General features: G+C 45.9%; 1 long non-coding RNA gene across 1 annotated transcript in view; it reads left to right on the top strand.

Annotated features, from left to right (window-relative positions):
* Nucleotides 1-5,457: 5,457 nt before the first annotated feature.
* Nucleotides 5,458-23,915, top strand: part of LOC145713081 (uncharacterized) — a 62,651-nt gene continuing 44,193 nt past the window's right edge. Inside the window, exon 1 of the long non-coding RNA XR_014136015.1 lies at nucleotides 5,458-5,629. This is a non-coding gene — a long non-coding RNA (uncharacterized LOC145713081). The remainder of the gene's footprint in view (nucleotides 5,630-23,915) is intronic.

Raw genomic sequence — 23,915 nt, 5'->3', positions numbered from 1 at the left:
TTCCACAATGGAAAGGCAGAGTAAGAAACTACTTCAAAAGCTTTGTTTAGGGCCAATACAGTTAGGAGAAGAGAGACAGCAAAGTAAGATTTATTGACCAGCTATTACGAGTATTTTTTTTTAATTTCACATTGTTACTCAAATTCTAGTTAACGTATATGGCAAAATTGGTTTCAGGTGTAGAATTTAGGGATTCATCACTTACCTATAACACCCAGTGCTCATCCCAACAAGGGCCCTCCTTAATGCCCATCACCCACTTGGCCCATGCCCTCTCCAACTCCCTCCATCAGCCCACAGTTTGTTTTCTATAGTTAAGAGTCTCTCATGGTCTTATGGTTTGCTTCCTTCTCTTTTCCCCTTTCTCTAGGTTCATCCGCTTTGTTTACTAAATTCCAAATATGAGTGAAGCAATATAGTATTTGTCTTTCTCTGACTGACTTCTTTTGCTTAACAGAATACCCTCTAGCTCCGTCCGCATCATTGCAAGTGACAAGGTTTCATTCTTTTTTGATGGCCGAGTAATATTCCAGTGTGCGTGTATATACACATTTTTAAAAAATTTTGTTTAACAGAGAGAGAGAGAGAGAAAATCGGGGAGAGGGCAGAGAGAGAGAGTAAGAATCTTAAGCAGGCCCCATGCTCATCATGGAGCCTGACATAGGGCTTGATCCCATGACCCAGGATTGTCACCTGAGCTGGAATCAAGGGATGCTCAACCAACTGAGCCACCCAGGGGCCCCCACCCACCACATCTTTATCCATTCATCAGTTGATGGACATTTGGGCTCTTTCCATAGTTTGGCTATTATTGATAATGCTGCTATAAACATTGGGGTACATGTGCCCCTTTGAGCCAGTATTTTTGTATCCTTTGAGTAAATACCTAGTAGTGAAATTGCTGGGTGTAGGGTAGTTCTATTAACTTTTTGAGGAACCTCCATACTGTTTCCCGTGTGGTGAATTTTAGCCATTCTGACAGGTGTGAGTGGTATCTCATCATGGTTTGGATTTGTATCTCCTTGATGGTGAGTGATGTTGAGCATCTTTCCATGCATCTGTTAGCCATCTGGTGTCTTTGGAAAAATGTCTTCATGTCTTCTGCCCATTTCTTAACTGGGTTATTTGTTTTTTGGGTGTTGAATTTGATAAGTTCCTTATAGACTTTGGATACTAACCCTTTATCAGAAATGTCATTTGCGAACATCTTCTCCCAGTCCATAGGTTTTCTTTTAGTTGTTTTGTTGATTGTTTCCTTCATTGTGCAGAAGCTTCTTGTCTTGATGAGATCCCAATAGTTCATTTTTGCTTTTGTTTCTGAACATCTGTTAGGTGTTAATTCATAACTATCCATGTTCTTTTTTTTTCCCCCCTGATATCTTAATTCCTATGACATAATGGGACAAGATTATTATTTTTCCTCTTTTATATATTAGAAAACAGAGACTGAGTAAATTAACTTGGTCAAGACCAGACAGATGAGAAGAGGGGACTGTATTAGTTTCTTGTGGCTGCCATAATAAATGACCACAAACTAGGTGGCTTAACACAATGAAGATTTATTCTCTTAGAGTCCTAGAGGCTGGAAGTCCAAAATCAGGGTGTTGGTAGGGCTACATTCCCTCCAAAGGCTCTAGGGAAGAAGATTCCATTCATCACCTCTTCTGGTTTCTAGTAGTTCTACACTTTCCTTGTCTTTTGATTGCAGAGCCCTAATCTTTGTCTCTATCATCAAATGGCTGTCTCGCCAGTGCTGTGTCTTCTCCTGTGTCTCCTCTCAGGACACTTGTCATTGAATTTAGGGCCCAACTGGATATTGCAGGATCATCTTGGAATCCTTAGTTATATCTGCAAAGACCATTTTTTTCCAAATAAGGTTACATTCACAGGGTTCTGGGGTTTAGGATGTGGGTATAGCTTTTGGATGGGACACCATCAACCCAGTATAGGGGCTGAAGTTTATAAATGGAAAAGAAAAAAAAAAAAAAGAAAACCAAAACCATAAATCTAAGATCTGATATAGCTTCGGTACTAGAGAGGTTCTTTCTTTGTTAACAGTGGTCACAGCTAGTTCTTGTATAGTCTTCAGGGCAACTTCCGAAGTGCCCCAAAGTGTCTCCTTGGATATGCCAGAGTTTAAGGAAGAGACAAAATGCCTTGAAAAGTGGACATCCATTTCTGTTGCTGCTTATAGAGGATGCTCTTGGTGCCTGGCCCAGACCTCCTTCACCAGTCTGCTGCACCCCGTGGTCCAGTACTTTGTTACCTGATAACAGCTCACAGCCACTATCTTCTTCAGAAAATTGCCTTTGGCCAGGTGGGAGCTCTCTCCATGTGCCAGTTATACGCTCCCCATATCCCAGAGCCCAATGACTGACAAGGGGTACAAGGTGGCCCTTAGCCTAAAAATGGGGTCACTTTGGTGTTGCCATTTGTGTTAAGCCACATCCTTGCTTAACTTTCTTTGCCCTGCTCTGCCCTTCTGGCTTCCTTTCTCCTGAGCATACTCCTTTAATAAATCACTTTTTCAAGGCCCCCCCTCTCTCAGACTCTGCTTCTTGAGAATTCTAAGACAATGCCGTTGCCGTTGGCAATAGCCCACCTTTCCTGCCAGGCTCTGCTGTTTGGAACTTCTTTTTTTTTTTTTTTTTTTTTTTTTTATTTATTTATTTTTGGGACAGAGAGAGACAGAGCATGAACGGGGGAGGGGCAGAGAGAGAGGGAGACACAGAATCGGAAACAGGCTCCAGGCTCCGAGCCATCAGCCCAGAGCCTGACGCGGGGCTCGAACTCACGGACTGCGAGATCGTGACCTGGCTGAAGTCGGACGCTTAACCGACTGCGCCACCCAGGCGCCCCTGTTTGGAACTTCTTATATGTTTGGTAGGTGCACACACCTGTGAAGATTTGAAGGCTGGGACCATTTAGTAAGCTGAATCCTGAAGTCTTGACTGTAAATGGTTTTATTGACAAATTTTATTTTTTTAGATTTGTTATTTTGAGAGAGGGAGAGAGAGGGAGAGAGAGAGAGAGAGAGAGAGAGAGAGAGCGCGTACGCAAGATGGGAAGGGGCAGAGAGGGAGAGAGAGAGTATCCCAAGCAGGTTCTGCACCGTCAGCATGGAGCCCAATGTGGGGCTTGAACTCACAAGCCATGAGATCATGACCTGGGCCGAAGTCTGACACTTAACTGACTAAGCCACCCAGGCACCCCTTATTGACAAATTTTATAAATACCTAGCTTGGAAGGTCAATATCATTAATGTCAGCAAGAGTGAGTCCCTAAGGCCTGGAGACCCGCTTATGACCAGCCACATCAACCACCACGGGAACTTTTTTTTTTTTTTTTTTTTTTCAACGTTTTTTATTTTATTTTTGGGACAGAGAGAGACAGAGCATGAACGGGGGAGGGGCAGAGAGAGAGGGAGACACAGAATCGGAAACAGGCTCCAGGCTCCAAGCCATCAGCCCAGAGCCTGACGCGGGGCTCGAACTCACGGACCGCGAGATCGTGACCTGGCTGAAGTCGGACGCTTAACCGAATGCGCCACCCAGGCGCCCCAGGGAACTTTTTTTTAAGTAGGCTTCACTCCCAGCACAGATCCCAATATGGACCTTGAACTCACAACCCTGAGATCAAGACCTGACCTGAGATCAAGAGCCAGACACTTAACCAACTGAGCCACCCAGGGGCCCTGGAACATCTTGGTTTTGTCTATGTGCACGTGTGTGGGGGGGAGGGGGGGAAGGAATGAGATAGTTCATTAATCCAAGCAAAGATTTTTCTGTCCTTTAAAGTGTGATCTTATCTTAATTATACTTTGCTGAAGACAGTAAGAATATAGAACTCCTTGCCATTTAATTCTATTAGCCAAGCAAGCTATTAGTCTGGCAGGAAGACTGTCTAAACATCTTGGTTAGAAATGGATCAATGAGTTGCTGATGGGCCTACAAAATCATCAGCATTAGCTCTTTTAAAGATAGCCTTCCTTTTAAATGCACAACATACACAGTATTTTAAAGACATCTCAATGCAGACACATCTCAATCAACATTATCCTTACAGTAAGACAACATGGACCGTCAACTTGGCCTGAATATAGCAGCATTAGAATAAGTTTTTGAGGATCCATAATCAGAGCTGGGAAGTGAGTTGGGTGGGGGGGGGGGGGCGGGGAAGGGTTAGTTAATAAGGACAATGTATGGTGCTACCTTAGGTATGGTTTTCTTGGTGGGGGTATAGAGTCCAGACTGGCTGAGCAGAGTTGGGGGGGTGGGGGATACTTTTATGGCTTGAACATCCTGAAGCAGAAGTCACTGTGTATCTACCCATTCTCATTCACCGCAGAACCACTGGGCTCAGTGTGAGAGGTCTCTGGGAATTTGAGCCGAAGTCTGTCAGGAGTACTGTGAATACTCCCGGCTTCTTTGCTTTACTCTGTAGATCTGCCCTCTCACCACTTGTTTGCCATAAGCCTCGTCTAGGGGGACTTTTAGCTTCAGATCCCTCTGTCGAGAACCTCTCTCCACTGGTGTTTCTTAGTTCCGATTCCAGAAGGGGAATTTGATTAGCCATCCTCTGCTGTCCGTGCCAGGCTATGTGATCATAGCTCCCCGGCCAGACTGCAGAGTTGTTGTGTGGGATCAGGAGTCCACCCCTGATACTATCATCCAGGGGCGAGGGTGGAGGGAGAAAGTCACGTGACCTAAAGCATAGCTGCATGAGGGGCTGCCTCCTTGCGGATGGTGGCTGGGGCAGGGACAACGACCGATAGGTCCAGTGTCAAGTTTTTGTTGCTGTGAGCAAATATGGCCTCAACCTCCCTGCACAGTCTTGTCCCCTCACCTCCCTCCACGACAGCCACGGGCCCCCTTGCTGGTCTTCAAAAGTGTGCTCCTGCATTTTGCACTCGCTGTCCTCGTGTCTGGGAATGCCCTTCCCCCAGACATCCACACAGCCCTCTACAGCCTCTCCATATAGAATAGCAGCTCCCAGCACTCTCTACCCCTCCTCCCCTGTGCTAGTTAAATCCATAATCCTTGAGGCCAGGACAAGTGGCATCTTTATCTACTCATTTGCTCATTGTCTACCCCCACCCACCACCCCCCACACTAGCACATAAGCTTCAGACGAACGGGAACGTTGGTCTGCTCACTCTCGTGTCCTCAGTGTTCTGAACAGCATCTAGCACATGTCGATCGGATGGGTAGAGACAGAAGTCTGTAGGTGTTGGGAACAAGTGTCATTCTTTTGGCTGTCCAGTCCTCTGTCGGGTCGTACTGGTACTGTTACGGTACAAGTCACAAAGGGTCGATCCTCTTCGTCCCACCTACTGGCAGCCAGGGGGCGGGCATGTGACCCAGGCGTGGCCAATCAGATCTCAGCCTGGGATTTTGGCTCAGGATCGAGGAATACAACACTGAGGGCTCTTAATCTTCATCTACAATATCTGCAACGTGCCCCGGGCATCACAGTGGGACTTCACTACAAGTCTACGGCCGTTTCTGTTGGCTCCAGCCTCTCATGCATTCGGGGCCTCCGATGACAGTCCAGTAAGCGTCTTTTCCACTGAAGAGAATCAGAACAGATTTCTAGAGCTTGCAACCAAGAACCAGGGCCGGAACAACAGGTATCGTTAATTTTTAGCTTCTCCAGAGGCAGCCACCATGCCTTTTCTTCTTTTCATCGTTTTGGATTGCTGAATCGGTTTATTGGTTTATTTCAAAGGCTAGTTTATATGCTTATTTGAGACATTAGAGAGTTTGGGGTTTTGTTTGATCAGTTTACCAACTTGCCTTAGAGGGGATTGCGGCCTTATTAGAAGACTTGCTACTTGAGAGCAGGATGGGGTCTTGTTCAGCTTTACAGCTCCCAGGATACTGGGGCAGGGTCTGAAACGCTACCTGGTCCTCAGCTCATATTTGTGGGATTAGGATGAAAACTGGGGAGCCCGAACCAGACTTACCCACAGTAAGGGATAGATCAGACCAGAAGACTACCACAGCAATTCTCTCTGGAGGACATTAGCAATAGTCTTAGGAATCTCCTTATATCTGTTAGAAGCTCTCGATGTCTGCTATACAGCTGACTCCCATTTAGAAGGTCTCAGAAGGCCGTGGTTTTCTAGGCTCCCTCCCAGTGCTTCTCTCAAATTACTAGCTTGTTTTGGAGATTTTGGACTCTATGAATCATTCAAGCTGGTCCAAGGTGTGTAGTTGGCATTGCGGATGGGAGAATTTTGTGTAGGACTGTGCTATGCATTGCAGGGTATTTAGTCTTCCTGACTGCATCCACTAAATGCAAAAGCAGCCTCAAGTCATTGTGAAAAAAGAAACATGCCCTATGGTTCCACACTCCCCACTCCAAATAGCTAGCCTCTGAAGTTGATAGGTTTTCCTCTTTGCTTTGGCCATTAGGAAGCTCAGGGAGATATACGGCAAGTGCCCTCAAGAACAACAACAAAGGCTCTCATAACAGGCGAGTTTTATATTATCCTTGCAAAAAGGGATTTTCTTATTTCCCTATTTTCTTTTCAGTTGAATTTCCTCATCACTTTTTGTTTGTTTTTACATAGTGTATGCATTTTCGTAAGCCTCTTCAAAAAAAAATTTTTTTTAAACAAGTTGGAATCCAAGTAAATAAAATAGTGTAAAATTATTTGATGCTTTTGATGCTTTTCTTTTATGTGTGACATTTGCACCAGTCTCTTGCTTGAGCTTTTCTTTCCTAAGATGCTTTGGGAATAAAAGCACTTGTAGAAACACATCGAATGTCATTTGTCTGTTGCATCTCGTAGCACTGTGAGAGAGGCCTTCTGTGTGCCGATAATCTCAGTCAGTTGTAAAGCTACTCTTCAAAGATGATCTGTTGGGTATAAGCAGGAGAAATAAAAAAGGAAATCCCATAAAAGAAACAGCAGCATCTATCTGGTAAAACCCACTAGCCCAGGAGGGGGAAGAATAAAAGACACACAGTCTAACTGTAGAAACTGCAGGAGAGCATATTCTGGGTAGGATGTTAACTCCCTAGACATCTGTTGGTGACATCTACAGTCAGACATGCATCATGGGAGGGATCTGTAAATTATATGGGGGACAGTTTAATGACCTACAAAACAGCACATCCACCCAGCACAGATAGCATCTTCAAAAGAAAGAAAGAAGCAAGAAAGCAAGAAAATTAATTTAGGTGGGAGAAGAGAGGGTGACGAGGTAGATGAGTGGCCAAAAGGGCTTACACGAAGAACCCCTTGGGAATAACCCTGAAGGCAAGAGTGGACCAAGTGAAGAGGGTAGTGCTGCTCTGGGCATTTCATGGAGGGTCAAGCAGGAGACAGGAGGAGGCTAGCACAACCTAGGGGAACAGAGGAGGAAACAGGCCTTTCAAAAAGGAAGAAAGTACAAAAGCAAACTGGATTTTGACAACAGAAGCAAGTTCTATCTCCGATTTAAAAAGGATAAGCAGGAGTAGTAAACAGTCCTCGATGGTCAACACTCAATGCTTTCTTAAAAATAGCCTCAGGCATCAGCTTTCAAGCTTTTATTGTATTGAAACCATTTTCCAAATGACGTTGATGCAGAGCTCTGATAGAATGTCATCTCCGTGAGACCAGGGACTTTTGTCCTGCTGTTCAATCTTGTATCCCCAGGGTCTGTCACCTAGTGGGCACTCAATGAGCATTTGTGAAATGGATGAGTGAATGAATGAGTATGTAGTTGGGCTGAGAAGGATCATTACCTTTCCAACAGATACCAGAGTTCCTTAGGGAAAAGACCTGATCTTCGTGAAATACCTTGATAGGTCACTTGAGGAAGAAGGCAACTAAGGGACAATTCAAGGCTTTGTAGAAGTAATAAACTTCAGTTGATGGCGGGAAGATGGGCAGCACTGAGAGGGGAGGGAGAAAGATGGAGAGGCCAAGGGCTTGCTATTAACAGTCGTGACTAATACTCTTGAATTACAGGCTGTGCAGCACTATGTGGAAACTTCTTACTATTACCCCCGGTTCTCCAGTAAAACTGTAGTCCAGAAATCTCCCTTTATGGATGAGAATGGGAAGCATACCAAGAGGAAAGGGCTTGCATTCTTTGTTTGGGTCAACAGCAAGAAGATTAAGACACAACAATAAAAAGCTGTATGGCCCAGGTTGGCAAATGCAGTAAAATCAAAGAAGGCGATAGAAGGGACTAGAAAAAGGCCTCTAAGTAGTTGGGAGAAATTTTTTTTTTTTTTTAAGTTTATTTTGAGAGAGACAGACGGCACAAGTGGTGAAGGGCAGAGGGAGAATCCCAAGCTGGCTCCACACTGCCAGTGCAGAGCCCCATGCAGGGCTCAAATCCACAAAGAAGCTGTGAGATCGTGACCTGAGTCAAAACCAAGAGTCGGACACTCAACCGACTCAGCCACCCAGGCGCCCCAGTCAGTGAAGAAATCTTGAGGGGAGCTTGTATTTCCTTCTCATGGGAGGATGGGTGTTGGGGCTGACCTTGTATGGGTGTTAAAGGACAGGCAGATATTAGGAAGACACAGGAAGCAGCAGCAGCAGAACTGCTGGGGATGAGAAGTGCAGAATTCTGCTCCCTCCACCTGTCCCTCCTCTAACTCTCCCCCACCTCCCTTTGAAACTTTCAAGAGCTGAGGCAAAGAAAAGAGGAGGTTCTAGAGGGTTAAAACGTCTGAGAGGGAGAGGAGCTGAGGAATAGAGCACAGAGGTAGGACCCAGGACCATGATTCAGTGGGGATATTCCTGAGACCTATCCTCAATTCTCCAAATCAAGGATGTGTTTCCTTATCTATACAACCGGGATAACACATCTACCCTCCAGAGTGGTTGAAAGGGTCTTACATGTTTGTATGAAGGGAGGGCTGCAAAACTGTTGAGACTTAGGGGAGGTCTAAACTGCTCCCTAGCTAAGACTCCTTCCTCCACCCCAGCCTCGATCTGCGCAGAGCATTGGAATTCATGCTTCAGGCAAAGTAACAAAGGCCTCTCCTCCCCTCCTGGTCCAGTGGGGTCACTTGCAAACCGTCAAAGCAGCAAATTTCAAATCCTTAGCTACAAAACTGTACCTAAAACAACCACGGGCAGAAAAGTCCTTAACTGCAAAGGGTCCACACTTGCCAGCAAGCTCTTGGAGATGATGTCCCAGAATGGCACTCTTGTAAGGGGCCTCTTTTCTCTTTCTCCCCCCCACATGGCACCTATTTCCGGTCAGAGGCGGTCTGCAGTAGTTAAGGGAAGAATATTTTAAGGAAGTATCTTCGGATGAGCCCTGGAAGAATGCCAGAATCCTTTCCGCATGAGAAGGGATCCCGAAGAGATGGGACAGGAGGCTGTTGTAAAGGGAGAAGTCTGTGGGGCCACCACCTCCTACCCTGAGGCAGCCCTCCCTCCTCTCTCTCCTGGTTCCTCCTCTGTGTTCAGTCAGCTTTCAAGTGTGGCCTCCACATGCATTGTTCACAGTCTCACCTGAGTGTGACAGGGAGCCAATCCCTAAGCCCCGGTTTCCCATATCAGTGTTAATCTTCTCAAATGCTTGCACGGTTTCCCATATCAATGTTAATCTTCTCAAATGCTTGCACCTCAGGCCGGTGACCCCCCATTTCCTCTGTCTGGCATAGAGCAGAATAGCATAGACCCCGGCTGCTTAGGGGGTGGTGGAAATGCTCCTGGGGGAGGAAAAGAAGAGCGGGACCAGGCACACCCAGTGGGATGGGGAGCTTAGGAATAATTGAGGAGAGGGTTGGGTGCTCTACTCCCATTTCTTGGCACCCAGAAGGAAGGACCAAGAAGAAACTCTGGGTCATTCACTCAGTCGCCCACTCATTTGTTAAGTCCACTGCAGGTATTAGACACACAAAATTCAGAGAAATCCTATAGCGCCTAAGGAGCTCCCAGTTGAAAGGCAGAGGTTCTCCCGTCGCTGGAACACTGTCCTGCGAAGTGCCAAGTGCAGTTCATTCACTCATCCATCACCTACCATGCAGCAGACACTGTTCCAGGCTCTGGGAAGGTGCATCGAAAGGTTGTTCCAGGAGCCCCTGGGAGCGTGGGGCATCGAACTCCCCACCTCAGAGTGTCTCCCTGACTGCTTACTCTCGGTCCCTTTATTTGGCAGAGTGTGGTTTTCCTCTCCACGGAGAAACTCTGGGAAAATACAGCTGGGGGGATGGGGGAGGCCTGGAAGGGAGCCTGCCTGTGCAGTGGACTAAGAGAGCTCACCACTCCCGCCACACGGACCCTGAAGGGGAGTTCCCAACAGGATACCGACAAGCAGGTGCCATCTTCTTCTTCCAAGCTTCACGCGAGACCCAGGCAAGTTTGCTGTGCGTGTGGGAGGCGGTCATGAGGGTGAAATCTATAACCACAACATCTTAAGAATAGATTTACAGTTAAAAGAGGGCATTTAATTTCCATTTTAAAAATAACCATAGGTTGTATTTTCCAAACTGGGTCTGAAGAACACTCCTGTCTTCAGTTTTTTTAAGGGGTTCTAGGTTTTATTTTAATCTTTGATCTGTCCATTAAACCAAATCAAGCTACCTTTCTTTTCAGAACTGCTCAGGGCCTTGGCTACTGACCTAGCAGGCTGTGAATTTTGAGGAATTCAGAGATTCTCAAACTTGCTTGTGTAGGACCCATTGAACTTGGTGAAACTCTCATGATCAAAAGGATCTAGATTGTGGGGCACCTGGGGGGCTGAGTTGGTTGAATGACCAACTCTTGATTTCGACTCAGGTCATGATCCCAGGGTTGTGGGATTGAGCCCTGCGTTGGACCCTGCACAGAGCATGGAGCCTGCTCAAGCTTTTCTCTCTCCCCCTGATCCTCCCCCACTTGTATTCGCTCTCAAAACAAAACAAAAGATCAAAAAATTTAAAAAAAAAATGTATCAGTTGTGAAATGTAGCTCTGATGTCTCAGGAAGTTTGGGGTTCCATAGTTATTTTTAAAAAAAAAATTTTTTTTTTAACGTTTATTTATTTTTGAGACAGAGAGAGACACAGCATGAACGGGGGAGGGTCAGAGAGAGAGAGAGGGAGACACAGAATCTGAAACAGGCTCCAGGCTCTGAGCCATCAGCACAGAGCCTGACACGGGGCTTGAACTCACGAACCGCGAGATCATGACCTGAGCCGAAGTCGGACGCTTAACCAACTGAGCCACCCAGGAGCCCCTGGGGTTCCATAGTTATAATGAAATGGCATGTGTCTCCTGAATTGTCCTGGAAAGAATTGTGAATAAGGTGCTTAGCAGAGGTGCAAAACAAGACAACCTGGGCCTTTATGGTACCTAGAAAGGCAGTTACCTAAGGGCAGGGACCGGGTGACTTTTCTTCATCTTTCTTTTGTAGTTGGCAATAATCTAAGACAATTGATTTCCTGCCTTTGCCCAGACTCCACATGTGGATGACTGTCTGTTCAACCCTCTGCCAGAAGCCATGTCTGACCTTCCTGCTCTGATCCTTACATGGCTGAAGAAGGCCACATAAGTGGCACAGCCATTTATGTGGATCTCCTGTTGGAGCCTGCTGCCAGAGCAGGGACATGCCCCAGGATAGTTGCAAGATGCTGCTTCTCTGGCCTGGAAGTAACCCTGGTGTGGCGAGAGCTCTGTGCTGACGGGCTCGAGGATGGGGTTCTGGGCTGAGTCCTAGACCTCCTTGTTCACTGCTGGAATGGCAAAGAAGTGACACATTCCCATCACGAAGATACTCTAACAACGGTGACTCCATCTGTCAACTTGATTTATAGGTTTTACATAGGGAATTTTACATTTTAGAACGGATATGCCCTGGGAAGCCACGGATACCGGCCTGTTTCACGGGAGTGACAGTTTATGGAGTTCGAGCGACTCGCTAACCTCTCTAAGCCTTGGTTTTCTATGAAGTGAAACTTTAAAATGGAACTTTTCGTAACATATGAACATGTAACTGAGCACTTAGGTTTTGTCACAGGTTATCTTCTACATCATCTCATTTCATCTTTGCAATGACCATCTGATATAGTTCTTATCGATTGCTTCCATCTTTCAGAGAAGGAATGCAGAGAAGGAGATTGCCTCTTGCCTGAGTTTCGACAGTGGTCATATAGTAAGTGACAGATACAGGGTTTGAGGTCAGTTGTGTCTCACACTTTTGCTCAAGCTTGCTCCTTCCGCAGGTCCACAAAGAAAAGAGGTGTTTTAAAAGTTGACTTGGGGTCTTCTGAAGGAAAATCTCTGAGGAGAGAGAGTGGTTTCTGCTATAGTAGGTGAACCAGAGTTGAATGCCCCGACGTATCATTTTGCTGGTCCTGCCCACTGTGGAGGAGTAACTCAATTATCTGAGAAATAATAGCTGATGATTATTGATTATCCAGGGCTTAGGCTTTGTTCAAAGCCCTTTCAGTGAGTAGGAACATTTAATTTTCTCAGCGACTCTGGAGTAGATATCCTTATCCTAGTTTTATAGGTATGGAAACTGAGGCTGGGTGGTTTAAGGAATTTGCCGCAGTCTGTCGCTCAGCTTACCTCAGGGCAGAATCTGAATGGAGGCATTGTTACTTCAGGGTCCTGCTCTCAACTGCCTTTGTTATACCTCTGCTTCTCCTGGTCTCTTGCATTATTTATTGAGCCCTGACAATTTGCCTTGTGTTGTTGGAGATGGGGGCCCGCAGGGCTGACAGTGATAGAAGGAAGATTGGCAGAAGGAAGTGGTATCTGGGTCAGATACCTGACCAGGCCAGAGATGCAGAGCGAGAAAGAGACCATTAAGAGCCTGGGACAAGAAAGGAGGAAATCTGTACCCCTCAGCCAGATTTGAAGTTTATGGAGAGCCTTCCTTGTGCAGCCTCTTAAAGGAGGACATCCAGGAGGGCACGAGGGGAGAAGAGGAGCAGGTTTACTCCCTACAACAGTGCAAGTGTTCAGGCTTGGCTCTGTCCTAACGTCACCAAGGAGCATTGCAGAAGTCCCCATAAGGGGACACCTATCATAGGGCAAAACCAGTGCTGGGCTATGCACTGCTCTAGAGGGCACCTTTCATATAGAAATGTAGGGCATGGTGATTCAAGGGCTGCAATGCACATGCAGCCCATTGTGAAGGAGGTCTCTGGAGTTTTCCAAGTGTTCTAGTTTCTCGCTAGAAAGCATGGGACCTGAACTGTGTAGAATCTGTCCCCCCCAGTTTCCCCCCCCCACCCCACCCAGGTCTTAATCTTACTTGCTAGTAGGTCCCCAGGTTAATGTCAGAACAAATCAGTAGTGAAGGAAGGAAAAATACAATACATGTGATTTCTAGAATTCTTTGTAAGCTGGAGAATGGGTTGCATCTCGGGTTACGGAGAAGATCCAGTGTTACCAGAGGTGCAAACTCCAGTTGAATGGGGGCAATCCGTGAAAGTACTCCACCTGTTTGCTCAACTCTTAGTTATTTACTCAGTGAACATTTATTGACATCTTCTAAAGTTTGGTGTGTTAGGCACTGGAGAGGACGATAAAGAGGTTGTAGTTTATGTTCTCAATAACAGAAGAGAAAGTGGAAACCAATTCTGTTGAGTAGAACGAGACCCACAACAGTAGACAAACGTACAAACTCCAGTGTGGACACCAAGGAGGGGGAAAGGAGGGTAGGGAGTAGAAGGAAGATGGGTGAGAACATTCTAGCAGAGGGAGTCCATTAAGGGGAGCCCAAGTGAAGCATCCATATGGTGGATTCTAAACAAATCTACCTTGGTGGTTTCCATTGTATACAGCCTGATGCCCAAATATGAAATAAGAGAATGCCTATGGTAGGGCTTTGTAAATGGGAAAACAGCTACTTTTCTAGTTTGAAGTGTTAGATGACTATTTCTGGGCTGTGCGGAGGTAAAGGTCCCTTTCTGGTAGACAGCAGAGTTACAAGCGGCTCAGGGTTGGTGGTCAGCAAAGGTGTCAGGAATCCTCAAAGATCTCAACTGACAAATTCCTGAAAAGTTAGTCGTGACCCAACAATGACCACTTTCCTTTATTAAGCAACGTGCTAAATGCTTTACGTAGGTTATCTCTGGCCCTCACACAAAGCCAAGGAGGCTTTCTTCACAGAGGAGGAAATGGAGGCTGCTGGAAATAACTGATTTGCTGGAGTTGCACAGGTAGGAAGAGCCAAAACCAAAACTTAGACTATGGGGGTCTGACCCCAGTGGGACCCATGTCCCCTGAGAGGGTCAGTTTTACTTCCCTACAGGTAAAATTCTGAGTAAGCTGGGAACAAGTTTGGTCAGAGAACAATGGTACTACAGGGTTATTTGTCCTTTTCCTATCAGTTCAGAGGCAATGTAATGTGAACAGTGCTGTCTTTTGTTTATGGGGTGATTAAAATGCTTTGTTGTTTTCCCTATTTTCCAAAATGGCTAACACGTTTACTCTACCAATAGAGAGTAGTAAACTTTACATGAAAAAGAAAACACCCCTATGATAGGGTATTTTTTTTTTAATGTTTATTTTTGAGAGACAGAGCATGTGAGCAAGCAGGGGAGGAGCAGAGACAGAAGGGGACAGAGGATCCAAAGCAGGCTCTGTGTTGTCAGCACAGAGCCAGATGCGGGGTTCACACCCACAAACTGAACCGTGAGATCATGACCTGAGCTGAAGCTGGGTAATTAACCGACAGCCATTCAGGCACCCCAACTTATAAGATGAAGGTCAGAATTAAAATACTTTAAGTTTCTGAAAATGAAACAGAGAATGGATATTTAATTGCATTTTGCTACCCAGAAGCCAAAGATCTCTAGTGTAATAAAAAGGTGTCCCTCCCTCTGCCCCAACCTTAAAAATTTATCAATTTCCCCTTTAATGCTCTCAATGAGAAAGTGATCTTTTGAACGGGGACTCTGGGATTTTGTAATTACTAAGATGACGAAGCTCCAGTTACTGTTTCTGGTGACATCCCAGACAGTAGGTATAGGATTCATTCATCTTTTGGGGAGCTCTCAGGGGTTTTCTCTAACACTCACTCACTACCCACCTTGGGGGAGGGGGCATTGTAGAGGTATTAAAAGCAAAGTTTTATTTTTTTATTTTTTAAGGAACGGCTGTTCTTTTTTGGTTTTTATTTATTAAGAGAAAGAGAGCCCAAGTGAGAGAGGAACAGAGGACCGAAAGTGGACTCTGTACTGACAGAGAGCCCGACGTGGGGCTTGAACCCACAAACCATGAGATCATGATCTGAGTGTAAGTCGGATGCTTAACTGACTCAGCCACCCAGGTGCCCCTAAAAGCAAAATTTCATTAAAAAAAAAGTTAAAGGTATTTTCATCCTTCCAAGGTAGTGGTATCCTTAGGATTTTCTCTGGGGCTTCGGTAGTCAACATAGTTCTAGTAATTATCCATACGCATTGGTTTTCTAATGCTGCTATAACAAATTATCACAAAGTTATTGACTTAAAGTAACACAAGTCTATGATTTTACCGTTTGGGAGGTCAGAAATCTAGGATGGGGTCTTCCTGGGCTGACGTCAAGGTGTCCGTATGGCTGTGATTCTTTCTAGAGATTCTAAGAGAAAATCCATTCTTAACTTCCCCAGTTCAAGGCCATGCACATTCCTTGGCTCATATCCGCTGCCCTCTGTCTTTGAGGCCAGCAACATTGTATCTCTCCGACCATTCTTCCATGGTCACACCTCCCTCTGACTCTTCTTGTCCTTTCTAGGGCACTTGTGATTATATTGGGACCACCCAGATGATCTGGGGGTGATTGTCCCATCTCAATGCCCTTAGTCATATCTGCAAAGTCCCTTTTGCCATGTAAGGTAACATTCACAAGTTCTTGGGATTAAGACATGAATGACTTTGGGGGACCATTATTGTGCCTACCACGTTGTGTGTGTGTGTGTGTGTGTGTGTGTGTGTGTGTGTGTGTGTGGCACGCGGGGGAGGAAATCGGGAAGACAGAAATAATGCAAAAGAGGGACAGAAACCATTGACTTATTCTCAGCACTCAGCTTGCCTTACGAGGTGGTTCCTGAGAAGCTTTCTGATGGGCCCCATCTTAATTATTTATACCCAGATTCTAGGAGCTGAGGGCCCCTGCCAGGGTCATAACAGATGCTTTGTCTGTGGTGATATAGATCCAATGGGTACACCCATTTTAGGAAAAGAGGCCAAGGAAAAGGGAACCATCATTCCTTAAGGGCTTGCTCCGTGCCAGGTTATTTTAATGTATTATTTTATTCAATTATCATGACAAACTGATGAATTGGGCACTTTTGCCCTCCTTTTACAGACGAGGAAAAGAAAGTCAAAGATGCGAAGTAAACTGGACAAGTTAAAAACAGCAAGTGGCAGAGCTGGGGTTCAAACTCCACTCAGTCTGTTTTAAAAGCCGCTTTCTTTCCCTGTTTATATGCATGCTGGTTCCCAGAGGCCAAAGGCACACCGCTAGTTTAAGGTGGGAGCTTAATTCTGACACCGTAGCTTCTCTGGCTCTGATGTGGTAACGCATCTCACATGATTAGACGGCTTTGGACCGCTGATGTAGAAGCACAGAGGTGGCTCAGTTGGTTGAGTGTCGGACTTCAGCTCAGGTCATGATCTCACAGTTCGTGGGTTTGAGCCCCGTGTCAGGCTCGCTATCAGCCCGTCAGTGCAGAGCTGTCTTCGGATCCTCTGTTCACCTCTTGCTCTGTCCCTTCCCCGTTTGCACGTTCTTGCTCAAAAATAAACATTAAGGGGCGCCTGGGTGGCTCAGTCGGTTAAGCATCCGACTTCGGCTCAGGTCATGATCTCACCATCCGTGAGTTCGAGCCCCGCGTCGGGCTCTCTGCTGACAGCTCAGAGCCTGGAGCCTGTTTCCGATTCTGTGTCTCCCTCTCTCTCTGACCCTCCCCTGTTCGTGCTCTGTCTCTGTCTCAAAAATCAACATTTAAAAAAAAATAAACATTAAAAAAATAAAGTATGCCAGGCTCTTCAACTTGGCTAACAACTGTAAAGAGGTAGATTTGCATCTCAGGAGCTTAAAATTTCTAAAAGGTTATAGGAGTGTTTCTTCTATTTTTGGAGTCTGTTTATAAATCTCTAAGCTTTAAAAAAAAGTTTAACCATACGGTGTATTTGTTACTAACTGCAGTTAGGATCCAATCAGTCTGGTCGGGTACAGGACAGACCAAAAGACATGGGAGAGTTTCTAGGTTTTAGGTAGAAGCTCAAACAATATGCCTCCGAAGACCTGCAACCGGTTTTAAAACCAGGTTGATAGAGCTTCTAATTTACACTTGCTCAAAGTGCTGAATCCTCTGATAATCTAAAACGATTAGGCTTTTGGTGACCAAATGCAAATAGAAGTATCTTTTTATTACGCAAAGAGAATAAGAATATTGACTGTACACACTCCTGCACCTTAGGGAAGTGTGTGTGTGTGTGTGTGTGTGTGTGTGTGTGTGTGTGTGTTAGGGTTTTCATGTATTTTTTTCTTTTCAGTTTTCTTTCTTCCTTTGAGAGCCATTTCATGCTCAGTGGGCATGATAGGAGCAAATAAAAATAAAAAGCCACAAGCTTGTTTGGAATTCATTAACTCCAAAGGTTGCCTTTACTACCTGGGTAAGGTAGAGGAATCCTCCCTGGGGCCATCCAAAAGCCCTCACTGAATGCACGGCTCTAGAGAATCTGAGTTGAGTCTCTCTCCTGCACACAAGAACTTCACAACTGTACTTGGAACACCCCAGGATTTCTAATGCTTGGTGACAGGGGCACCTGGGTGGCTCAGTAGGTTAAGCATCAACTTTGGCTCAGGTCATGATCTCACAGCTCAGGAGTTTGAGCCCCACATCAGGCTCTGTGTTGACAGCTCGGAGCCTGGAGCCTGCTCCGGATTCTGTGTCTCTGTTTCTATGCCCCTCACCCTCTCATGCTCTGCTTCTCTCTATCAAAAATAATTTTTTTTTTTTTAATAATGCCTGGTGACAGCCTGTAAGGGTGGGAAAGCGAGGAAGAGAATGCCTCGTGTGAGCCGAGAAGCCAAAAGGTGAAGGCTGCGCACAAGACACAGCATGGAAGGTGTAAGACTTAGTCGGTGAGGGAGAGAGAATAAAAATTACTAAGTACAGGTGCAGATACCCCACTTCCTGGGATGGTCGGCAAAGGCTTGGCAGGACTCTGCCTTTGCCGTGTAGCCTTTGAAGTTCTTGAGAATGTACCCGAGAAGTTTAGCAGGTAGAACATACCAGAGTAGAGTCGATCACAAAAGGAAGACTCCCATTCTAAACCATTTTGCCCCCAAGTCCTTTGTCCTGCATTTGTCCACCCTCTTTCATCATAAAGTTAGCCAACAGTTGGAGCTCCAGCTCAACCTGCTTCCCAAAATACAAGAACAGTGTGACAGATTAAAGATGGCCACAACCTCTGACATGCTTTCTATTCCTTCTGACCCAAGCAGGCCCTGTGATTGCTTTGACCCATCGACTATGGCAAAACTGACCTCAGGTCAGTTTCAAGGACCAGGTCTTAAGATACTAGCAGCTTCTAGTTGCTAGCTCTTGGCACCCCGTCACCATGCTTTGAGGAAATCCAAGCAGCCCCTTAAAGAGCCTCACACAGAGAGGAACAGAGGCCCTTGCCCGAGAGCCCCCGCTGAGCTCCCAGCCAATAGGCAGGACCAACTAGATGGCCATGTGAGCGGAGCCACCTTCGTGAAGCCTCCAGCCTCAAATAAGCTGCCCCACGGATGCCGTGCAGATCGGACAGGGGGGCTCTGCTCCGAGCTCTTCCCAGATTGCATATTCATGAGAAAAATAAAGAACTACTGATTGAAGCCACTGCTTTTAAGAAAATTTGTTTTGGGGCGCCTGGGTGGCGCAGTCGGTTAAGCCTCCGACTTCAGCCAGGTCACGATCTCGCGGTCCGTGAGTTCGAGCCCCGCATCAGGCTCTGGGCCGATGGCTCGGAGCCTGGAGCCTGTTTCCGATTCTGTGTCTCCCTCTCTCTCTGCCCCTCCCCCGTTCATGCTCTGTCTCTCTCTGTCCCAAAAATAAATAAAAAAAAAAAACGTTGAAAAAAAAAAAAATTAAAAAAAAAAAAAAAAAAAAAAAAAAAAGAAAATTTGTTTTTAAGAGACCGCACGAGCAGAGAGAGAATCCCAGGCAGGCTATGCTGTCAGCACAGAGCCCGATGCAGGGTTTGATCTAGCAAATCCTGAGATCTTGACCTGAGCCCGAGTCAAGAGTCAGATGCTTACCCAACTGAGCCACCCAGGTGCCCTAAGCCACTGTTTAAAGGACGGTCATTGGGGGCACCTAGGTGGCTCGCTCAGTTAAGTGTCTGAATCTGGCTCAGGTCATGATCTCATGGTTCAGGAGTTTGAGCTCCTCACTGGGCACTGTGCTGGCGGTATGGAGCCTGCATAGGATTCTTTCTCTCCTCTCTGTGTCCCTCCTCCACTTGTGTGCTCTCTCTCAAAAGAAGTTAACTTAAAAAAAAAAAAAAAAAAAAAAAAAAAAGGATGGTCATTGATAGTGGTTTGTTGTACAGCAATGGGTAACAACTAAGGAGACTGGGCTAAGTGAGGGATGGAAACGCTATTCTTTAATGCCCATCCCCCACCCCATGACAGACATTAACAATCAGTCACCAAATGTTTTGCCTCACTAAAGCCCGGAAACCTCATCAGCAGTACTCCCGGCAGTCATTACCAATTCGTCAGCGAGGACTGGGCTGAGTGGTGAGTGGCTGAGAAGTATGGTAGGATATTAAGTGTGTTAAGCCCTGAACTTGGGAGTTCTTTTGGTCCCTTTCCATTCTTAGTACTATCCCCTCGTCCACGAGCCTGCTTAGAGCCTCATTCCATCAAGAAGCCACAAGTTGCCACTTTTGCCTGTTTCATGGCTTGCTCGGTGGGGGTCACTGTCGACTGAGTCCAGGTGCCCCCGGAGTCCAGGATGAATGCATTTGCCATTCGCTTCCATTCACCAGCTGAAACGGACCACTGGATGTTTGAGGGGTTATGCCCAAGTGACCCTACCTATTGTCCATATGTCATCTAGGGACAATCTCCACAGTACCTCACAGGGTACCGGACACGCTGGTGTTGAACCTATTTTGCCCAATGGATGTGGCCAAGGGATGGGGTCAGGTCTCTTCGTCGACTCCCACTCCCCAGCTCTTAGGACAGAGCCGGGTGCACAATGGACGCTACACAAATGCTCATTACGTTGATTTTGATGGCATTATTTCCAAAATAGTTGCTTGATGAACAAGTGGAATCTCTCCCCCTAAAAAATATCAACTCCAAACAGAAGCATAATAGAGCCAGAACTCAAAGCAAAATTATTCACAAATTCCAAGTGCCTCAATCCACGGGTTTTAATGAAAGTCATTCTGCAGTTGAGAATGTTGTAGTAATTACAGGCAAGCTAATGTCTCCGCCATATGGTTTGAAAGCAGGTCTGAATTTTGAAAGCCACGATCAGCAGTTTTATTTTCTGCTGCCGCTTCTCTGTGCCCCACCCCCTGCCTGCCTTTGTCTCTCTCTTTTTTGCTTTTATCTCTTTCTTTCAACCTCATATTCCCTCTGTCCCACACAATTCTCCCTCCTTGGTCTCCCTCTTCAAGCCCAAGTCATATCTTTAAAAGCCTTTGATAGGAAATCTCCAGTAGTCCTGAGAAGTAATTGAGTGCCCAGAATGGGTCATGACATAGCATTGCCTGTGCTGACCCACTTGCCAAGAAAGAGAACCAAGGACGTTCTGACCTCTTGTGATCTGACCGTGTCACTCCGTCCCTCAAGTGGGGTTGAATGATTGAAGGGAAAAAAGACTCCGATTAACCTCTCTCCGCTGTTGAATGATCTCAGTGCAGTGGTCCTTGACCCTGGCTGCTCAGAGAATCACCTGAGGAGCTATTCAGAGTACAGATGCCTAGACCCCACTTCTTGAGAGAGTAGCTTCTCAATTGATTGGTTCGGAATAGAGTCCAGACTGTCAGACTAGCCGGAATCTCCCCCAGAGGATTCCAACACAGAGCCAGAGTTGAGAACCCTGCCCTAGAAACAGACTTGGATAGACAGCAGTGGGATCCAGTCTTGCTTTTTTGTCTACCGGTTATACTCAGAAGGGAGACAATACAAACCATCATTGCCAAAGTAAGGCCAAATTAAAAGACATCCACTTACTTAGATGTAGCTATTTAATAGCTATACATCTGTTTGACTCAAAACTCATTCACAAGTGATTTGATAACATTTTTTTTAATGTTTATTTTTGAGAGAGAGACACAGAGTGTGAGGGGGGGAGGAACAGAGAGAGAGAGGGAGACACAGAATCAGAAGCAGGCTCCAGGCTCCGAGCTGTCAGCACAGAGCCCGACAGGGGGCTCAAACTCACGGACCCCTTAGCTGAAGTCAGACGCTTATCGACTGAGCCACCCAGGCGCCTGATTTGAGAACGTTTTATAAAAAAACTCCTTCAAGTGAGCGGAGCTGGAGTTCATAGCTTTATTTTGCAAATGGGACCTTAGGTACTAAGAGCATATATAGTAGGCATGCCCTCTCTCAGGTCAGGGCTCTTTCTGGGCTGTGGCACACTCTTCCCTCTGCCTGCCTCTAGGATAATTACCGGAGTGGTGCCTACCCATCTAAAGGTCTAAGGGTCACGACTTTCCTCTAGCCGGCCCTAAAAATCTTGCTACACGGATAATTGCCTTGGGATACACTACATGAGTGGTTGCTTTTTGTCTACAATGCCACGGTTACTCTTCCCTCAGCAAATTAGTTGATAAGATTAGCTAATGATCCCATTGGAAGGTCAGAGTGCCTTGAGGCAACAATGAAAGGAGAGATGTCAGGAGCTCATAGGGGAAGGACCAGCTGCTTAGTCAGGCACAACAGAAGGCTGATGGAGCCCGGAGCCAGAAGGGGCTCTAGAGTGTGAACATTTGGAATGGGGTCTCATGTTTGGGAGGCGTCCTTGCCGATTTAGGACTAGGTGTTGAGAGGCAGCTAGGGATATAGAAGGAGGAAATAACTACCATTTGGTAGTTAAAAAGATCAGTTCAACTCAACCAAACCCGAGTTTTTTTGTTTTTGTTTTTGCCATCTGCCTTCTTGGGCCTCAATATCTTTATCTGTAAAGGGAAAGGTAATGCCACCTTTGCTGGATGTCTCCTAATGTTCCGGGAATGAAGTGAGATTATATATGTGTGTACTTGGGGGGGGAAAAATCAGGGTGTTCTGCTTGTTAGGCATTTTTGTGGGGAGAGAAGATGGTGTGTTAGAAAGATGTGTGAACTAGCTGTCAGAAGCCTGGCATCATGTTCCCCCCTCGATCTCTTGCTAGTCATTAGACAACAGACAGAATGATCAACTGCTTCCTTTTCTGGAAGATGGAATAATGGTTGTAGCACGATCCTGAGAGGGGTGAAACCCCAACGGGGAAATCTGTAGGAAAGTGCAAACTGAATTACTACCTAAATGAGTATTAGAATTATAACCACCAGGCCTTTCTAGACTCACCCTTTTGACTGAATGTTGCCTTATTTGTGGACTTGGTGCTCTTCAAAATGACTTTTAAAATGATCTTATTGTCGGGGCACCTGGATGGCTGAGTCGGTTGAGCGTTGGACTCCTGATTTCAGTTCAGGACGTGATGGCGGGGTTGTGGGACTGCCCCACAATGGGGGGCACTGACAGTACAGAGCCTGCTTGGGATTCTCTCTCCCTCTGCCCTTCCCCCCCACCCCATGCGCTTTCGCTCTCCAAAGTGAAATTTTTAAAAAAATTATCTTAATGTTCACAGCAGTCTACTTTTACAAAGTGAACATGAGATCTTGCAGTCTTTGAGGGTGGCTTCCTGATATCTGTTCCATCCCAAATAATTTGTCTAAAGCTGTTCATGGCAAGGTCATTCTCTTTGCCAATGATTGGATCTAAGAATGGGCAGCTGATCAAAGTCCTGGGCAGTGAAGCACGTGGGGAAGTCCACGAGGGCTCCTGGGGAAGATATCCTTGCTGCCCGGAGACAGAGTATAACCCCATTCTACCTCTGGGCACTGTGACGCATGGCTGGGATGCTTGGGACCGCAGCAGCATCCTGACATTAGGTGGGTAGATGTCTTATAGTACAACTGATACACTGTGGGTAGCAGAGGGAAGACAGCAAGAACGTAAGACTCTTTGAGAGTCATCGAGTTGGGACCATCCCTGGAGCCATCCTACCTCTAGACCTTTAATTTAAAAAATACATTTTTTTGGTTTGAGAAGGTTTTAAAAATTGCTGTGGCCCAAGGTTTAACTGATCAACCTTATAGTTGTAATAATTGTAATAATGTAATATTACATTAAATCTTGGTAGCTTACTTTTCCTTTAGTATTTTCTCTTTGTGAAAAATAACTCATCTTCTCTATTATAAAAATGCTGGTTGTTAACGACTGTAGAGTTGGCAAATCTGGAAATATTTAATGAATATAAATCCTAACAGCTTTCCATCAGAGAAAGCCTCCGATAACATTTTGATCAATTTCTCCTTGTTGTTTACATTAACCTATTTAAGTTGCTGGAAAAGATTGGAGAGGGGAGGAGGAAACTCATAACAGGATTTACTGGACCCATGTCCTTCCTCAAGAAGGGATACTGAAAGAGTAATTAAGGGTGGGGGGTAATCTGGGAAACCTTATTGGGAGGAAATACAAAAGAGTGTAAGAGGTTTGGGAAGGGAGGGAAGGAGAGAGGAAATTCTCAGACAAAATGCCACCTTCAAGATTTTCCCAAAGGTTGGTGGTACCCCTCTCTCTGGCTTTCCTGGCCATGTTCAAGAAGAAGGGTCTTTCCTTTTCCACTATTTTTTCCTTCCCTGTGGGCTAAGCCCAGCAGAGACTAACCCCGACCCCTCTGTCTGGAGCAGGCGAACACTGGAGCCAGCTGGCGCCTTGCATATTTTGAGCAGTTCATCCAGATGCATCTTAGTGATCTCAT

This window comes from Panthera onca, chromosome D4 (genome assembly GCF_046562875.1).
Source record: "Panthera onca isolate mPanOnc1 chromosome D4, mPanOnc1 haplotype 2, whole genome shotgun sequence".
Classification (NCBI taxonomy): Eukaryota; Metazoa; Chordata; class Mammalia; order Carnivora; family Felidae; genus Panthera; species Panthera onca.
The sequence above is the reverse complement of the archived record's forward strand: the minus strand, read 5'-3'. Positions and strand labels throughout refer to the sequence as shown.